The sequence below is a fragment of the Amblyomma mixtum genome, chromosome 5, assembly GCF_055824585.1.
Source record: "Amblyomma mixtum isolate Tamu chromosome 5, ASM5582458v1, whole genome shotgun sequence".
NCBI lineage: Eukaryota > Metazoa > Arthropoda > Arachnida > Ixodida > Ixodidae > Amblyomma > Amblyomma mixtum.
The window spans coordinates 167,977,689-167,993,690 of NC_143016.1; the positions used below are offsets into that span (position 1 = coordinate 167,977,689).

The window sequence follows — 16,002 nt, forward strand, 5'->3', positions numbered from 1 at the left end:
GCGTGTGTTACTGTTATTTTCGTGTCTAAGCCAGGAAATAAAGAAAAAAAAATTACCGACGATTACGTTACTTCCTAATGCGAAATTTGAGCGCAGCAAATAAGCTGTTTCACCTTTTCGATAGTGAGTCAACCCCAGCTGCGGAGTTGGTTTCAGGGACAACGCCGCCGATGCCGACACAAACAATATGATACCCTCGCTTCCGCAGCGCTAAGAACCAGGTCTAGCCGTGGGAAGGTGGTCACGTATTCGTCGACGTGCCGGGGCCTACGTGAAATAACCGGCGCGTCGGCAACTGAAGAGCACCCTATCCGCCACACAAGAACAGGGGGGGGGGGACCCTTTCCTCCTCTTTCTGCATGGCGGCGACGGTGTTCTATGCAGTCACGTTATCTTGACTCTCTAGCGGCGTCAGCGGCATCCAGCGGTATCAGTCGGTCGCTGCTAGCGCTGGGGGGATGAAAGGGGGGCGGAGCTGGTTACGAGGCCGACGACAACGCCGACGACGACGCGAAACGCAGGAACGGACGCCAAAGAGCTGCGCTCTAAAAGCAGTCGTGGCCGAGTGGTTAAGGCGATGGACTCGAAATCCAATGGGCTCTCCCCGCACAGGTTCGAATCCTGTCGACTGCGCTAAAGAGTATTTTTATTTATTTTGTCCCTTGCTGCAGTGTTAGAGAGGGGATGCTCAGTGCTTGCACCGCAGGTGGCAGTCGTGGCCGAGATTCCACTTCCGGCCGCCTTAGCGTACGGACGTGTTAATCATGAGCTCTGTCGGAGCGGTGTCAGCGGCCCAGTCAAGCCGCGGAAACAGGTTTTTGTCTGCCATCGATGAAGATTATCAGGTGATACTGCCAAGTTTGCCGACAGGACGAATCGTTTTGAACACGATTTTTATGCACGCCGAGTAAGTGGATAAACCATATCGCGTTGAAGATTTCAGGGATACTTTGGTTCATCTTGGTGCGCTCCCTGAAGTGCTTGCCTTGGGGGCGTATAAGATGGACCATTTCTGGGCTGTTACGCTCAAGAGCGCTGAAGCAACAAGGAAACTACTGGCGGCTACGGATGCCAAGGTGTAGAACCGGCTTTGCCTACTGACTGACCCGAGCAACCAGGATGTGCGCCTCAAAATTCACTGGGTTTTGCACGGCATTAGTGATGATGATGTCCGGGCTGCCTTGCTGCCGTACGGAACCGTGACTGAGGTTTCCAAAGAGCGTTGGCGAGCTTTCGGTGTTGCAGACAAAGGATCCACTACAAGAACAGTGGCTCTCAAGTTGAAAAACGGAATGTCATTGGATGACATTCCGCACCAAGTCAAGATAGCAGGTGAGCCCGCACTTGTTCCGGGAAGGGCGCCGCTGTGTCTGAGGTGCAAGGCCACAGGACATATCCGGCGCGATTGTAAAGTGCCGAAATGCAGTCTATTGATAAATAACGATATAGATATAATGGCTGTAACAGAAAAGAAAGTGGAGAGCGATGAACAAACGAGCCGCATGGTCCAGCCTTTCTCTGCTCGCTATAATATTTGCGTGGGCCATGCAGTTGGTACCTCGGGTGGCTGTGCGTTGTTCTTGCGCAACTCTTTGGGCATGATAGTAGGAGTAACTGTGGGTGATAATGGCCGTTTCCTTGTCTGCGATTTCTCTTTGACGGGTGTGCAGTGGCGTGTCTTGTGCGTATATGCGCCTAATAGAGAGGATGACCGGCGTAGTTTTTTTGAGCGAATCGGCGTCTTCTTGAAATGTTCAAGGAGCGTCATTCTGCTCGGTGATTTCAACTGTGTCTGCTATGCCGAGGAGAGATCAGGCAAGAGGTCGGTTCGTGACAAAAGTGCGCTACTACTGAGCACGTTAGTGCAAGAGTATGAAATGGAAGATGTTGGACATGTTTTGGCTGGCAGCTCGTCGCCGCACTTTACGCATTTCCAGCGTGTAAGTCACGCCAGACTGGATCGGGCCTATGTTTCTTTGACTTTGATACCAAATGTTCGAATTATAAGGTTAAACATGTTTCCTTCAGCGACCATAGCTTAGTGGCTTTTACTATCGGTAAAAAGCAGGAAAAATCGAACTTTTGCTGGGACCTCTGGAAATTCAACGTTAAGCTCCTTGATGATGAAGTTTTTGTCAATGAAGTTAAAACAAAAATACAGCGGTTGCTTGACAGTGAGCCTTCGAGATCTATATTGGCGTGGGAACTTTTCAAGCAAGAAGTTAAAATAAGCGCCATAGAAAGGAGCACCTTCCTGATACAAGAAGAAAGGAAAAAAGAGAAAGAGCTGCAGTGCCAGTTAAGTTTCGCCTTAAGCTTGGAGAATGTGCATCCTGGAAAGTATACCTCAAAGATTAGAGACCTGAAAGCGCAGTTAGAATGTGCAGATAAGGAAAAATACATAGATAGTACGAGCCAGAGCGGAAAGGTTGTTGATGGGTGAAGCGCCGACGAAACGCTCGATAAGTGATGAAAAGCGATACGCGAAGCGAAACGAAATCAGACAGATATTATACAGGGACACGGTTACGAGTGACGGTGAGCAAATAAAATTGGCTTTTTTTTAGCACTATCGCAACTTGATAGGGCGGCAACGGCCAGTGGAAGACGGATTTGAACTTGAATTTCTTTCATTAGTCCCAGCATTGGACTCAACTGTTACAGTAGTACTGGAAGCGCCAGTCACTGTCTATCAGTTCGAAAAAGCTATTGAGGAACTTGGTCCTGGAAAAACACCTGGTCCAGACGGTATTGGTACGGCATTGTATAAGATGTTTAAAAGTGAAATGGCAATAGCCTTGCACCGTGTTATCTTGAAGAAAACTGCACCCTTCCGTCCTTTCGTCGAACTCATATTGTACTGGTACCTAAAAGTGAGGATCCTTTAAAACTCTTATCTGTAACCTCATATCGTCCAATTAGTCTGACTAACGTTGACTATAAGATTTTTATGAAGGTGCTAGCTAGAAGGCTGCAGAAGGTCATTAAGGAAATTGTAGGACACCATCAGACTTGTGGTATTAAGGGCCGAACAATATCCACGAACATTCATGTGGCTAGAAGTATTTTGGAGTGTTGTGGCGCTTAGGGCGACCACGTTGCAATGCTCCAGATAGACCTGGAGAAAGCCTTCGACCTTGTTGTTCATGACGTCTTTTTAAGAATACTAGAACATGTTAAAGCTGGGTCTATTTTACTGGATGGAATTAGAATGTCATAAAACGAATGTTATGCTAGTGTTGTTGTCAATAAGCAACTGACTGAAAGTTTTAAGGTTAGGTCCCCAGTTAGAAAAGGCTGCCCCCTATCGCCCTTGTTATTTGCGATTTACCTGGAACCCTTTTGTCAGAAGGTCATCCACTGTGAAGATATTCATGGATTTAGACTAATGGCTATCGAAGTGAAAATTTTGGCGTACGCCGATTATATTGCTGTCTTTTGTCAAGACAAGGAAAGTATTAGGCAAACAGTGTGTTTGGAAAAGACGTTCTGTCGAATGGCAGGTAGTTCAATAAACTGGGATAAATGTATAGGGTTTTGGCATGGCAGTTGGGATTCCACCCCTGAATCCTTCGAAAACATAAAATTCTCGAATTTACCAGTGAAGTACCTAGGGGTCCCACTTTAATGTTACAAAGACGCAAGTGATTATTGGGTGCAAGAGACTGAACGTTCTCGTGAGAAAAATCTAGGGTGGGGCGGAAGGGAGCTCTCCATGTTCGCCCGGTCTACTGTATGTAATTTGTTTATAGTCGCTAAAGTTTGGTATGTTCTTCAAGTGGTGTGCATGTCGCGAGTCAGTATTCAAAAGCTACATAGAGTGTTTGCTGTTTTTCTGTGGGGTTCATCGTGGGAAAGAACAAGTCAAACCAATCTTTTCCGACCGGTCAGAGAAGGAGGACTCGGTCTTGCCCACTTGTTTCTGAGACAGATTGTGTCTCGCTTTATGTATTTGCGAACGCAGAGTCATCCTTTATTGCAAACTATGATACAGGTGCGTCTGTGGCACGAGTTATCAGAATTTGTTGTGTCTTCTTCTGGATTAAGGCGAAAAAGTATACGTGGTTTTTTGCGTGAAGTGATATTGAGTTTCAGAATGTTAAATGTTCGATTTTCCAAAGAGTACTTGTCTTCAATAACTAGGAAAAAATTGTACAGAGATTTACTAGATGTAATGCTTCCAGTTCCAATGTATCGCTCCATATACGGTGTAGGCCCAGGAATGAATGTGTTGAAAAGGGTAAAAAAAAATGCCCGTGCGCTCGTCAACTAAGACCTTTTTTTCCAATTACATAGTGGAACGCTGCCGGTTAAACCGTGGCTGGAGCAAAAGGGAATATTTGTCCCCTGGTCAGTTAACTGCATACTCTGTCGAAAGCCTGAAACGGTAGAACACATTTTTCTTGAATGTTGGGACGCGATATTCCTCTGGGATATTCTGCAGCGCACGCTCAAAAAGCAGCTGCCAATTTCACCTCGCGGCATCCGCTTCCTCCCGGTGACTGATGAAGGAGGGATACCCCTCGATATGGTCACTCTTCTGGGCTTGCACAGTATATGAAAGATGCGTATGGCTGTGAGAAATGCCGATGAACATGTTCGCCCCGCGCGAGAGAACTTCATTGAAAGTTCGGTTTTCATCAAAGAAGTGTTGAAAAGCCAAGGTCATCCGCCAGAATGGCTACCGGAAATGGACAAGTTAGTCAACCTGAAGCGTTTTTAAGCGACGCACCGCCCAAGGGGGCCGGGCGTCTTTTATTATCCATTGTAATGTGGTAGTGTTGATTATCTGTATGAGTGTTCTACAGGCAATAAATAAAAAAAAAAGCAGTCGTGGACGAGTGGTTAAGGCGATGGACTCGAAATCCATTGGGGTCTCCCCGCACAGGTTCGAATCCTGTCGACTGCGCAAAAGGGTGTTGCATTTTGTTTTGCCTCCTCTCGCTTCGTTGAAGGGGAGATGACGAGAGAGAGCGCCCTCCGTGTCGCAGTCGTGGCCGAGTGGTTAAGGCGATGGACTTGAAATCTATTGGGGTCTCCCCGCACAGGTTCGAATCCTGTCGACTGCGCAAAAGGGTGCTGCATTTTGTTTTGCCTCCTCTCGCTTCGTTGAAGGGGAGATGACGAGAGAGAGCGCCCTCCGTGTCGCAGTCGTGGACGAGTGGATTCTGCTTCCGGCCACGCACGTGAACGGGCGCAGGATGCAGGGCTCCGTAGGAGCGGCTACAGCGGCCATGTCTGGCCGCGGAAACAGGTTTTTTGAAGCTGAAAACGAGTACGAGGTCATCTTACCAAGTTTGCCTACAGGGCGTATTGTTTTAGAGCGCAGCTCTTTGGCGTCCGTTCCTGGGTTTCGAGTCGTCGTCGGCGTTGTCGTCGGCCTCGTAAGCAGCTCCGCCCCCCTTTCATCCCCCCAGCGCTAGCAGCGACCGACTGATACCGCTGGATGCCGCTGACGCCGCTAGAGAGTCAAGATAACGTGACTGCATAGAACACCGTCGCCGCCATGCAGAAAGAGGAGGAAAGGGTCCCCCCCCTGTTCTTGTGTGGCGGATAGGGTGCTCTTCAGTTGCCGACGCGCCGGTTATGTCACGTAGGCCCCGGCACGTCGACGAATACGTGACCACCTTCCCACCGCTAGACCTGGTTCTTAGCGCTGCGGAAGCGAGGGTATCATATTGTTTGTGTCGGCATCGGCGGCGTTGTCCCTGAAACCAACTCCGCAGCTGGGGTTGACTCACTATCGGCGTCAGCGGCATCAGTCAGACGCTGCTATCTCTTCCCTCCTCCCTTTATCGTGTTGTCCGCTTGCTGCGCGCGCTTCTGCCCCCATCGTTTGCCGCTGGGTGTACACGCCGCCCCCCTCCCCCCTCTTCCTGCGAGTCTCCGGTTGTCAAAGCGCCGGCTCGAACTTAATTCCTTTCTTCGCTCCTCCTCCAATGCAACCCCTGTGCGGTGGCAATCAGAGAGCCAGATCGGTGAAAATTCTCTGATAGCGCATACATGTGTTGCTCGATTTCTTTGCCTCAATCTATCGAAAAGGTGAAACAGCTTATTTGCTGCGCTCAAATTTCGCATTAGGAAGTAACGTAATCGTCAGGCGTTTTTTAATACAGTTTTCCTTCATGCTGACATTCGTGCACGACCGTATCGCGTCGAGGATTTCCGCGATGCATTGGCTCATCTCGAGTTGCTCCCTGACGTGACTGCCTTGGGGGCGTATCGGATGAGTCACGTGTGGGCGGTGACTTTCGACAATGCTCACGCTGTCAAGAGGATGCTCGTCGCTGGGGAAATTCAGGTGAAGGAACGTCGGTGTTTGATAATTGATCCAGCAAACCAAGATGTTCTAATGAAGATTCACTGGCTGCTTCCGGGAGTGCCAGACGAAGACGTGTGTCGTACGGAAAAGTAACGGAGGTCAAGGCTGAGCGTTGGCGCGTACAAGGCGTCACCGGCAAAGGGCCGACAACGCGCCTGGTGTCTCTTTCCCTGAAAGCGGGAGTCAAGCTGGACGACCTGCCGCATCAGTTAAGCATCGCTGGTGAATTGGCCCTCGTTGTGGTACCGGGCAGGGCCCCCCTCTGCTTGCGCTGCCGTGGCCAGGGTCATGTTCGGCGGGAATGAAAAATTCCGCGGTGTGGTGCGTGCCGTCGTTTCGGGCATGAGGAGAGTGAGTGTGCGCGAACGTATGCCAGCCTGACCGGGCGCTCTTCTAACGAAAAAGCGTCCGAGCTGATGATGGACGAGCTTGACGCCGAAGATACTGCGACGGGAAAGGAAAAAAAACGCTTTGGAGACATTGGTGCCCGTTTCAACCAGTGTCGAAGAGCGGAGCGGGCGGCTCAAGTCCGCATCCAGTCTGCCGCTAGACGGATTGCCTGAAGACAAGGCTGCTGTGTTGGAAGACGCCGCGGCCCTATCTAACGAGGCTTCTGCGAACGCTGAAGGTCAGCAGGAGGAAATGGTGGTCTCTATGGCTGCAAGTAGCAGTCATGCTGGAAAGCGACCACGGGAAAAGAATTCCGATACACCGCATGCTCCCGATGAAGGCGCTGAGGAACCACCGACGAAAGCTCCTGGAGTGAGGCGTCCGTCTTTCAAGCCGCGGCCTAAAGTTCCGCCCGACCCGCGAGAGGCGGCCAAGCCGCCTCCGTAGTTTTCGGTCGGCCGCGTGCACCTGGGAGCCCTCGCGTGTAACGGGAGCATCGACGGACAACCGGCAGCGTCGCCTTGCAAGTTGCCTAGTCTGCGCAACCATAGACTGTTGTGAGTCCAGCGACGTTTCTGTGCGTAGCCTCCTTGTTCCCAAAGTAAACAATGGGCGGTACAATTTGCTTTGAAAAGAAAAGATGGAGGGGAAAAAAGATGCAGCATTACGTATAGCCACGCTTAACGTGAGAGGGCTAGCCGCAAAGCGGCGGCAGTATCAACTTAACCGTCTTCTTTTAGAAAATGACATCGAGATTGCAGCTATACAAGAGACAAAAGTAGAATCTGAAGAGCAAACTGACCGCATGTTGTTAACTTTTCGATCCAGATATGATATCTCTGTGAGCCATGCCGTTGGAACTTCTGGGGGTGTTTTGCTGTTGATGCGAAACAGCATTGGCATTGTTGCAGAGTGTGTAAAAGTAGACGCAAGTGGTCGTCTTGTAGTTTGCGATTTTTTCTTTGCTCCAATGAAATGGGGAGTAATCTGTATATATGCCCCGAACAAGCAACAAGAGCGTAGAGTGTTCTTTGAGGAACTTGTTCCCCATGTCAGTACCGATCAAAATTGTTTTACTTGGCGACTTTAATTGTGCTTTCATACCTGAAGAAAGGCAAGGAGACAACCTGTGCGCGACTACAGCGCCTTTTACTTAAACACGCTGGTCACAGAGCAGAAGCTAGAAGATGTAGGTTTGCTGCTATCAAATTCTAGTCTGCCAAAGTACACTCATTTTCAGCGCGATTCCGATTCTAGACTTGATAGGGCTTACATATATGTCGCCCTTGTGCCAATGTGTACCCATTACATGGTGAAACATGTATCATTCAGTGACCATAGTCTGGTTATGTTTACAATAGGTGCAAAACAAAGGAATTCGCGCTTCAAACTGGCATCTTTGGAAGATGAATAACAAACTTCTCGAAGACGAGACCTTCGTTAGTAAGACACAAGATAGCATAAGAGAAGTACTGACAAGTGGGGCTAATAGTTTTGTTTACGCGTGGGAGTGTTTGAAAGAAAGCGTTAAGATAAGCGCAATCGAACACAGTACTGCGAAACAACACAAAATGAAACAGGCAGAGAAGCAATTACAATGCCAGCTGGATTTCTTACTCAGTCAAGAATGTGCGCAGCCGGGACTGCGCAGTAAAGAAATCAGAGAAGTTCGGAGGCAGCTGGAAGTGCTAGACAATGATAAATACAAGGAAGCAGTTATACGGGCACGGGCAGAAAAGCTTTGGGTTAGTGAAATGCCAACGAAGCGGGCACTAGCGGACGAAAAGAGCTAGGCAGCGAAAAATGATATCCAAGAGATAAGATTCGAAAATGCCCTCACCCGAGACAAGGAAATGATTAAACGGGCGTTCGTTGAACATTACGGATAATTATTTGGGTACAGCAAAAAACTGGCAGAGGGTTTTGAAAGCTCGTTTTTGTCACTCATGCCAAAACTTGATGATGAAAGAAAATCAATTCTAGAGGTGCCAATTAGGGTCCAAGAAATTGAAAAAGCCATAGATGATCTTAGTCCGGGCAAGACGCCTGGTCCGGACGGTTTGAGTGCGGCTTTCTATAAGCGGTTCCGACAAGAAGTGGCAGAGGCGCTACACGCCGTTTTAATGGAGGCGTACGAAAAGAAAGAGCTGCCACCGTCTTTCCGACGAGCGCACATAGTCCTAATTCCAAAGAGTAATGATCGCGAGAAGCAGCAGTTGGTTTCGTCTTTGAGACCTATAACGTTAACGAATGTGGATTATAAAATCTATATGAAGGTGCTAGCCAGGAGATTGCAAACTGTCATCAAAGATATAGTGGGACCCCATCAGACTTGTGGAATCAAAGGAAGGACAATAGCTACTAACATTCACATTATGAGGAGCATTTTAGAGTGTTGCGACGTTTTCTCAAGACGGGCAGCAGTGTTACAGGTTGATCTGGAAAAAGCTTTCGATCGCGTCCATCACGACACACTTTTCAGCATATTAGATTATGTAAACTTGGGCTCAGTGATTTCGGATGGTGTCAGAATGGCATATAAGGCGTGTTTCGCGAATATTGTAGTAAACAAAGAACTCACTGACTGTATCGAAATCCATTCCTCTATCAGGCAGGGATGCCCCTTATCCCCCTTGCTATTTGCCATCTATCTGGAGCCGTTTTGCTTGAAAGTGTTGTACAATAAAAGGGTTAGAGGCTTCCAGCTAATGTCAACAGAAGGGAAGGTGCTGTCATACGCTGATGATGTTGCTATTATTAGCGAAGACAAAGAAAGCGTCAAGGAGGCTCTGAACGATGCCACATCATACTGCCGATGTACAGGCAGTGTTATAAACTGGAACAAATGCGTGGGTTTCTGGCAGGGGGCGTGGGAAAACACTCCTTCCTTATTTGAAAATGTTCAGTGGTCAGACGCGCCTACAAAATACCTAGGCGTTCCACTTCAGCACTACAAGGACATGACACAGTATTGGCAAGAAGAAACCGAGCAGGTTCGTTTGAAAACAACAAAATGGGGTGGCAGGGATTTTTCCATCTTTGCTCGCGCAACAGTGTGTAACCTTTTCATTGTCGCGAAAGTATGGTACGTGCTGCAGGCGATGTTTACGACAAGAATGTGTGTTCAGAAGCTGCACAGAGTGTTAGCGGTGTTTGTGTGGGGATCAACCTGGGAGCGCACGAGCCGCACAAACTTGTTTCGCTCAGTGCAGAATGGTGGATTGGGCCTTGTGCATTTATTCCTAAGGCAAGTTGTCTCGAGATTCATGTTCCTGTGTGACCAAAAATGATCCCTTTTTGAGGACAGTGATGCAGGTGCGGCTGCAAAACTTTTTACCCGAATTTCTGGTGTGTGCGCGCGGGTTTCATCGTGGAGGTGTGCATGGGTACCTGCGTGAAGTCGTGGGGGCTTTTCAAATACCGAAAGCGCGTTTCTCGATGCAGTACCTTAGTGGCGTAAACCGCAGGCGCCTTTATATGGACTTTTCAGATTTGATGTTACCAGTGCCAATTTATCGCATACGGAATGGCCAGGGTCAGGGTGGTGACGTTCTTGAAAGGGTGAAGAAGATGGCCGTGCGACCATCGGCGAAAACCTTTTTTTTCCACTTACACAGTGGTACACTGCCCGTTAAATCACGGTTGGAAGAGAAGGGTATATATCCTGTTGTACTCTTTTTCGTTGTCCTTTTGTTTAGCGCTGTTTTTTCCAAGAAACATGTACCAACTAGCTCAACTCTCCGTTTTATTGAAGGGTATATATGTCCCATGGTCCACAAACTGCAGAATATGCCGCAAGCCTGAAACTGTAGACCATATGTTCTTGGACTTTTTGGATGCGGTCTTTCTGTGGGATATCCTGCAAAGGACGTTAAAGAAAGACCTTCCAATAACACCGTATGGCATCCGTTTATTGCCAGTTGACAACAGGGACAGTGCACCGTATGATCTGTTCATGTAGTTAGTACTGCATGGTGTATGGAAGACACGAATGGGTGTCCATCACGCAGATGAAAATGTGCGACCTGCTAGAGAGTATTTTGTTGAGAGTTTTGCTTACCTGAGAGATGTGTATAGGGAACAGAGATTCCCGCTAGGTGGCGCCGCCCTTGTTAGCTGGCTGCCTATTGTGCTCCGCTTTCACCTGCCCCTGGCCTAGTCCAGGGCTTCGGCCTCCCCTGGATTTCCTCTCCATCGATTCAGGAAGGCTTCCGAAGCACGTGGATACCATCGGCATCACGGCCCGCTGCCGAGCTGGCCCTCCAAGCACCTCCAAAAGTCTGATGCGGCGCGGCGCCTCGCTAACCCTAACGCGCCGCGCCTGCACCTCTGCAATGCAGCGTCTGACGAAGCCCCTTCAGCCCAGACCCACTGATGCCGCCACCGCGGGGCCTACTCCAACCGCCCACGTCACCGCGCAAAATCCTGTTGCAACCAACACTGTGAGCGACGCTGGGAGCTCCGGATCGACGGCCGCGGCGCAGCCGGCAGCGTTCGTCGTCGCCGCAGCGTCCACTGCTAGCCAACTCCACGCTCTAAGGGAAGACAACACCTTTGGGCCTATAGATGCGTCGCAGCCGCCTGCGTTCGTCGACGCCGCCGGTGCCGCCGCGCCTACACCAGCCACATTACCCGCTGACACCAAGACCTGCAGCCCGGCACCAGCGTCGCAGATTGCGCCTCAGGCTGACGATTCGTCGGCAGACATGGACTTCATGGCGTCCCCGGTAGACGACACTCCATCCCCGGAAATCGGCTGGAGCATCATCGGTGCCAGCCGTAAGCCTGCTTCCGCCACCCGACCCCGCTCCGAGCTCATCACTGTCGGCATACATCCCTCCTGGTACCCTCAATCCCAAGCTGCCTCTCTACGACGTGCTCGCCGCAGTCACCTCCGCTGCACAACTTTCCTCCAAGACCAGTGCAGACATCACCCTTCAGGCCAAGCCAGCCCAAAGCCTTGTGTTTTTTAAAACTCATTCTCCTCTCACCGCCCACCTCCTACTTTCTATCGCGCACCTTCACCTTCACGGTAAGCCTGTCAGCATCAAAACTTATTCCCCCCATCCTCCCATCTCATGCCTCGGCGTCATCCATAACGTCGGTGGCCACTTCACTCCTGATGAGCTCATGCATGATCTAGAGTCTTTCAAAACGGATATTCTCGCTGCTCGCATGATGGGATCCACTCAATCAGTGCTCATTACGTTCGCTGGTACCGTCATCCCCCACTTTGTTTATTTCAAACGCGTTGCCTTCCAGTGCCGTCCTCATAAACCCAAGCCTCCCACCTGCACCCGTTGTCTCACTCTAGGCCACCGCGCCCACCAATGCCCCCAGCACAGCGTTCCGGCCAAGTGCCGTCGCTGTGCTGCTCCTCTACCCGCTCACCCTTCCGCTCATATGTGTGCCCAGCCCTGGTGCGTTCATTGCCAGGTGAACTCCCACCCCTCCCTCGACCCCACTTGCCCCTTCCTCCTTGCTAAACAACGCGAGTGTGCTAAAACTGCATACCTCCGGCGCCTAGCTTTGCGCCGGGCCACTCAACCCACCACCTCCTCCTCCTCCTCCTCTAATCATGAATCTCCATCAGCTCCGATCACGTCACCACCAGGTTCCTACGCCGCCATAGTTAAAGGATCCTCGGTGCCAGCGTCCCTCTCTTCCACTACACCACCTTCTCCATCCTTGATTGACGAGAGTCGCTCCTTCGACCTCCGGCTGGCAATGCTGGAACGCTAGCAGCGAGAGCAGCAGCGCATTTCCCACGATCTACAACAGCAGATACATGCCTTGACTCAAACCCTCCAGACAACCATCTCCTCTCTTACCTCACAGCTTAGCAAGCTAAATGAGCACCTTGCCACGTTCACCACTCCCTCCTCCAGCGCCCAGGTCGCCCCTTTGGCTGACCTTGTCGAAAACACCGCACAGGCACATCACACTCGCTTGGTTCAGCTGGAAACTTCGGTTCTCCAGATTCTTACCACCCTCCAAGCACAATCAAAGCAATTGGAATCCTTCACATCTATGCTCCAATCCGTCCATGAGTCACTTCCCCCGGCAAAAAAGAAGGAACGCGTACCATCGCGTTCCTCTCCACTATCATAATGGCGTTTGGCGAGGACCTCCAGATTGTGCAGTGGAACTGCCGAAATCTTTGCCACAATAAGACCCGCCTCCACCAGTATCTACTCACCCGCCCCTCTCTGCCTCATTTTCTCCTTCTCCAGGAGACCCGGACGGCCCGCAGTGTCCCTGGCTACCGCGCCTACCATGCCACTACGGCCACACCACTTGCGTCTATTTATGTACGCAGTGACGTGCTCGTAGAGCAAATTGACATCCCATCCACCCTCCTTAAATATTTAGTTGGTGTGGTTTATTACCACCCATCTTCCCGCATCTCACTCGTCCTTTTGTTTTTTTACAACCCCCCTGTCACTTCCTCTTTATTCTCTGCTCTGGGCAAATTCCTTCACTCTCTTCCTTCTACCTCCCATATCCTCTTTGGTGGTGACTTTAATGCCCCTCACACACTCTGGGGCTACCCACAAACCCTGAAACCCGGCCGCCTCCTCCATTGTCTGTCCCAGGAACGCCACCTCACCCTTCTTAATACTCCTGGCACTCCTACTCGAGCGGGCACTGCCTCACAACGCCCCACGACACCCGACCTCACTTTCTCTCGGGGTTCACTTTCCTTTCACTGGCAGGTGACAGCCGAAACTCTTCTAAGTGACCACTTTCTCATCCATATCACCACCTCTCTTTCCCACATCCCTCGCTGTCATCCGGTTATTCACACTGACTGGCATGCTTTTCGCACTAATCTCGCCTCCGAATCCTTTCAATCCTACGACGACTGGACGTCGCGCATCTCTGCAGCGCTCACGTCCAGTAGCCGTCGCGTTCGCTCTCGTTACCCAATCCAAGACCCAGATCCTCACCTTCTCCGTTTACGGCGTCGCCGTAAACGTCTTCAACGCTCCTTTCGCTCCCAACCACACAATGCCCAACTTTCCTCCCGGATCACTGCTCTGCGGGCCGAGATCGTCGCCCACTGCGCCTCCCTCGAGCACTCTCGTTGGAGTGCTCTTTGTGATGGCCTTGATTCTGCATTGCACTCGCGATCCGCATGGTCTCTCTTTAAATCCCTCCTTGGCACTAAGCCTGCCCTTGCTCCCACTCTAGCTAAAGCCCTCACTCAGGGGACTCCCTCCGAAGTTTTTGATCAACTCGCCTCCCTCTGCCTCCCGACCCCTCTGGCACCCTCCTACCCGGTGTACTCAGGTGGACCTAACCCCGATCTGGACCAATGCTTCACTCTCCGGGAGCTCGAATCTGCTCTGGCTGCTAATGCTACACTCGGCTCCCGGTGAGGATGCCATTACATACACCACACTTCGTAACCTTCCTGACTGCGCCAAACAATTCCTCCTTCAAACCTACAATGAGGCCTGGGAGAGCGGCTGCTTGCCGAGCTCCTGGACATCCTCCCTTATTTCTATGATTCCAAAGCCGGGCAAACCTCCCTCTCTCTCTAACCTCCGCCCAATCTCCCTGACGTCGTGCGTTGGTAAGACCCTTGAGCGAATGGCTCTGACTCGCCTCTCTGATTTTCTTGAGGCACGGGAGTTCTTCCCCCATTGTCTCATAGGCTTCCGACGCCGCGTCTGTGCACAGGACATGTTTCTGATTCTCCAGCAAACGTTTCTGTCCCCTACATCCACTCAAATTTACGCACTTGTGACGGTCGATGTTCGAAAGGCCTTTGACGGTGTTTGCCACGATCACATCCTTTCTCAACTCGCCTCTTTGGATTGTGGCTCCCGCATGTACTCCTATATACGCTCATTCCTCTCTAAACGTGTGGCTCGCTTTCGAGTAGATACCCACTTGTCTAACCCACACCACCTCAACCGTGGCACTCCTCAAGGTGCTGTTCTCTCTCCTACCCTTTTCAATCTCCCTATGGCCCCTCTCGCCTCCCAGCTAGCTGAAATTCCCGACCTGCATCATATATTTTACGCCGATGACATCACACTCTGGTGTTCATCTGGCTCTCCCAGTCACGTACAGGACACCCTGCAACCTGGCCTAGATCTCATCGACTCCTTTCTCACCACCGCTGGCCTCTCTCCTGCTCCTGAGAAATCCGAGCTTCTCCTTCTCAACCATTCCTCCTACCAGCGCTCACACAACCACTTCGTCTCTCTCCACCTTTCTGGCTCTCCCATTCCTGTCGTCACACAGTGCAAAGTTCTTGGCTTCCCTTTGCATGCGGCTAAGAATGTGCAATCCCTTCACCGCGCTGTCACCACCTGCCACTCTGTAACTCACCTCCTGCGGCGCGTGGTCACTCGACGCTCAGGTCTCCACGAGGCTCACGCGTGCCGAGTTGCCCACGCGCTGGCCCTCAACAAGGTCTTGTACTTTGCACCCTACGCTTCCTTCACTCAGACTCAACGCTCTCGAGACTGCCCTTGTGGGCCTCTACAAGGCAGCTCTCAACCTCCCTCTCACTACCTCTACCACTAAGCTCTTTACCACAGGCCTCTTCCATCCTCTTCGTTCTCTTCTCAGCCTCCATCGTGACTCGCAGCTTGCCCGGCTTTCCCTTACGCGTCAGGGTCAGTGGTTACTGACTCAAGCGGTTATCTCGCCCATTCCAATCTCCCCGTTTACCTCTCCTATTCCCACCCCCGCTCCCAATGTTCGTATCTTTCCCCTTCCGACCAACATGTCCCCCGTCCTGCACTCCGGACGTCGTCATGCGGCCGCACAGTACCATTCCCCTCTCTTTGATACCCAGGATGTAGCTTACACGGATGCCTCTTTCGTGGCTCCTCGAGGTTCCTGCGGCTACGCCCTGTACCATCCACACCTCCCTGCTCCTGAAACCCACACAAGCGGGCCGTATCTACACCCTCCAGACGCATTGTCCCTCGAGGTTCTAGCCATTGCGCATGCCCTCCAGTCATTTGTTCTCCTTCCCTCTCTCCAAGAGTACACAGTCTATTCAGACTCACAAGCCGCTATACACCACATACAGAAACGCACCCTGACCCCTTCTCTCCAACAGGAGGTCGAACGAGCGGTCTCCGCACTGCAGCCTTCCATCGTTTTCCTCCGCTGGGTCCCTGGGCATTCAGGGATTGACGGCAATGAGCTGGCCCATCAGCTCGCACGCGACACACTTTTCCGGGCAAAGTTGATCCCCTGGCCCAAGCCCTCGGAGGACGGTGGGAGACTCACCCTTCGCCGCACCATAAAAGAGGAAGGATGGA

The 16,002-nt window shown here is 51.2% G+C and overlaps 3 non-coding genes and 1 pseudogene across 3 annotated transcripts; all 4 read left to right on the forward strand.

Annotated features, from left to right (window-relative positions):
- Positions 1-551: 551 nt before the first annotated feature.
- TRNAS-CGA (transfer RNA serine (anticodon CGA)) lies at positions 552-633 on the forward strand. The gene has a single exon. It is a non-coding gene; the product is annotated as a tRNA-Ser (tRNA).
- Positions 634-4,827: 4,194 nt separating this feature from the next.
- On the forward strand, positions 4,828-4,909 carry TRNAS-CGA (transfer RNA serine (anticodon CGA)). The gene has a single exon. It is a non-coding gene; the product is annotated as a tRNA-Ser (tRNA).
- Positions 4,910-4,987: 78 nt separating this feature from the next.
- Positions 4,988-5,069, forward strand: TRNAS-UGA (transfer RNA serine (anticodon UGA)). The gene has a single exon. It is a non-coding gene; the product is annotated as a tRNA-Ser (tRNA).
- A 4,351-nt stretch (positions 5,070-9,420) lies between these two features.
- On the forward strand, positions 9,421-10,871 carry LOC149344565 (uncharacterized; annotated as a pseudogene).
- The last annotated feature ends 5,131 nt before the right edge of the window (positions 10,872-16,002 follow it).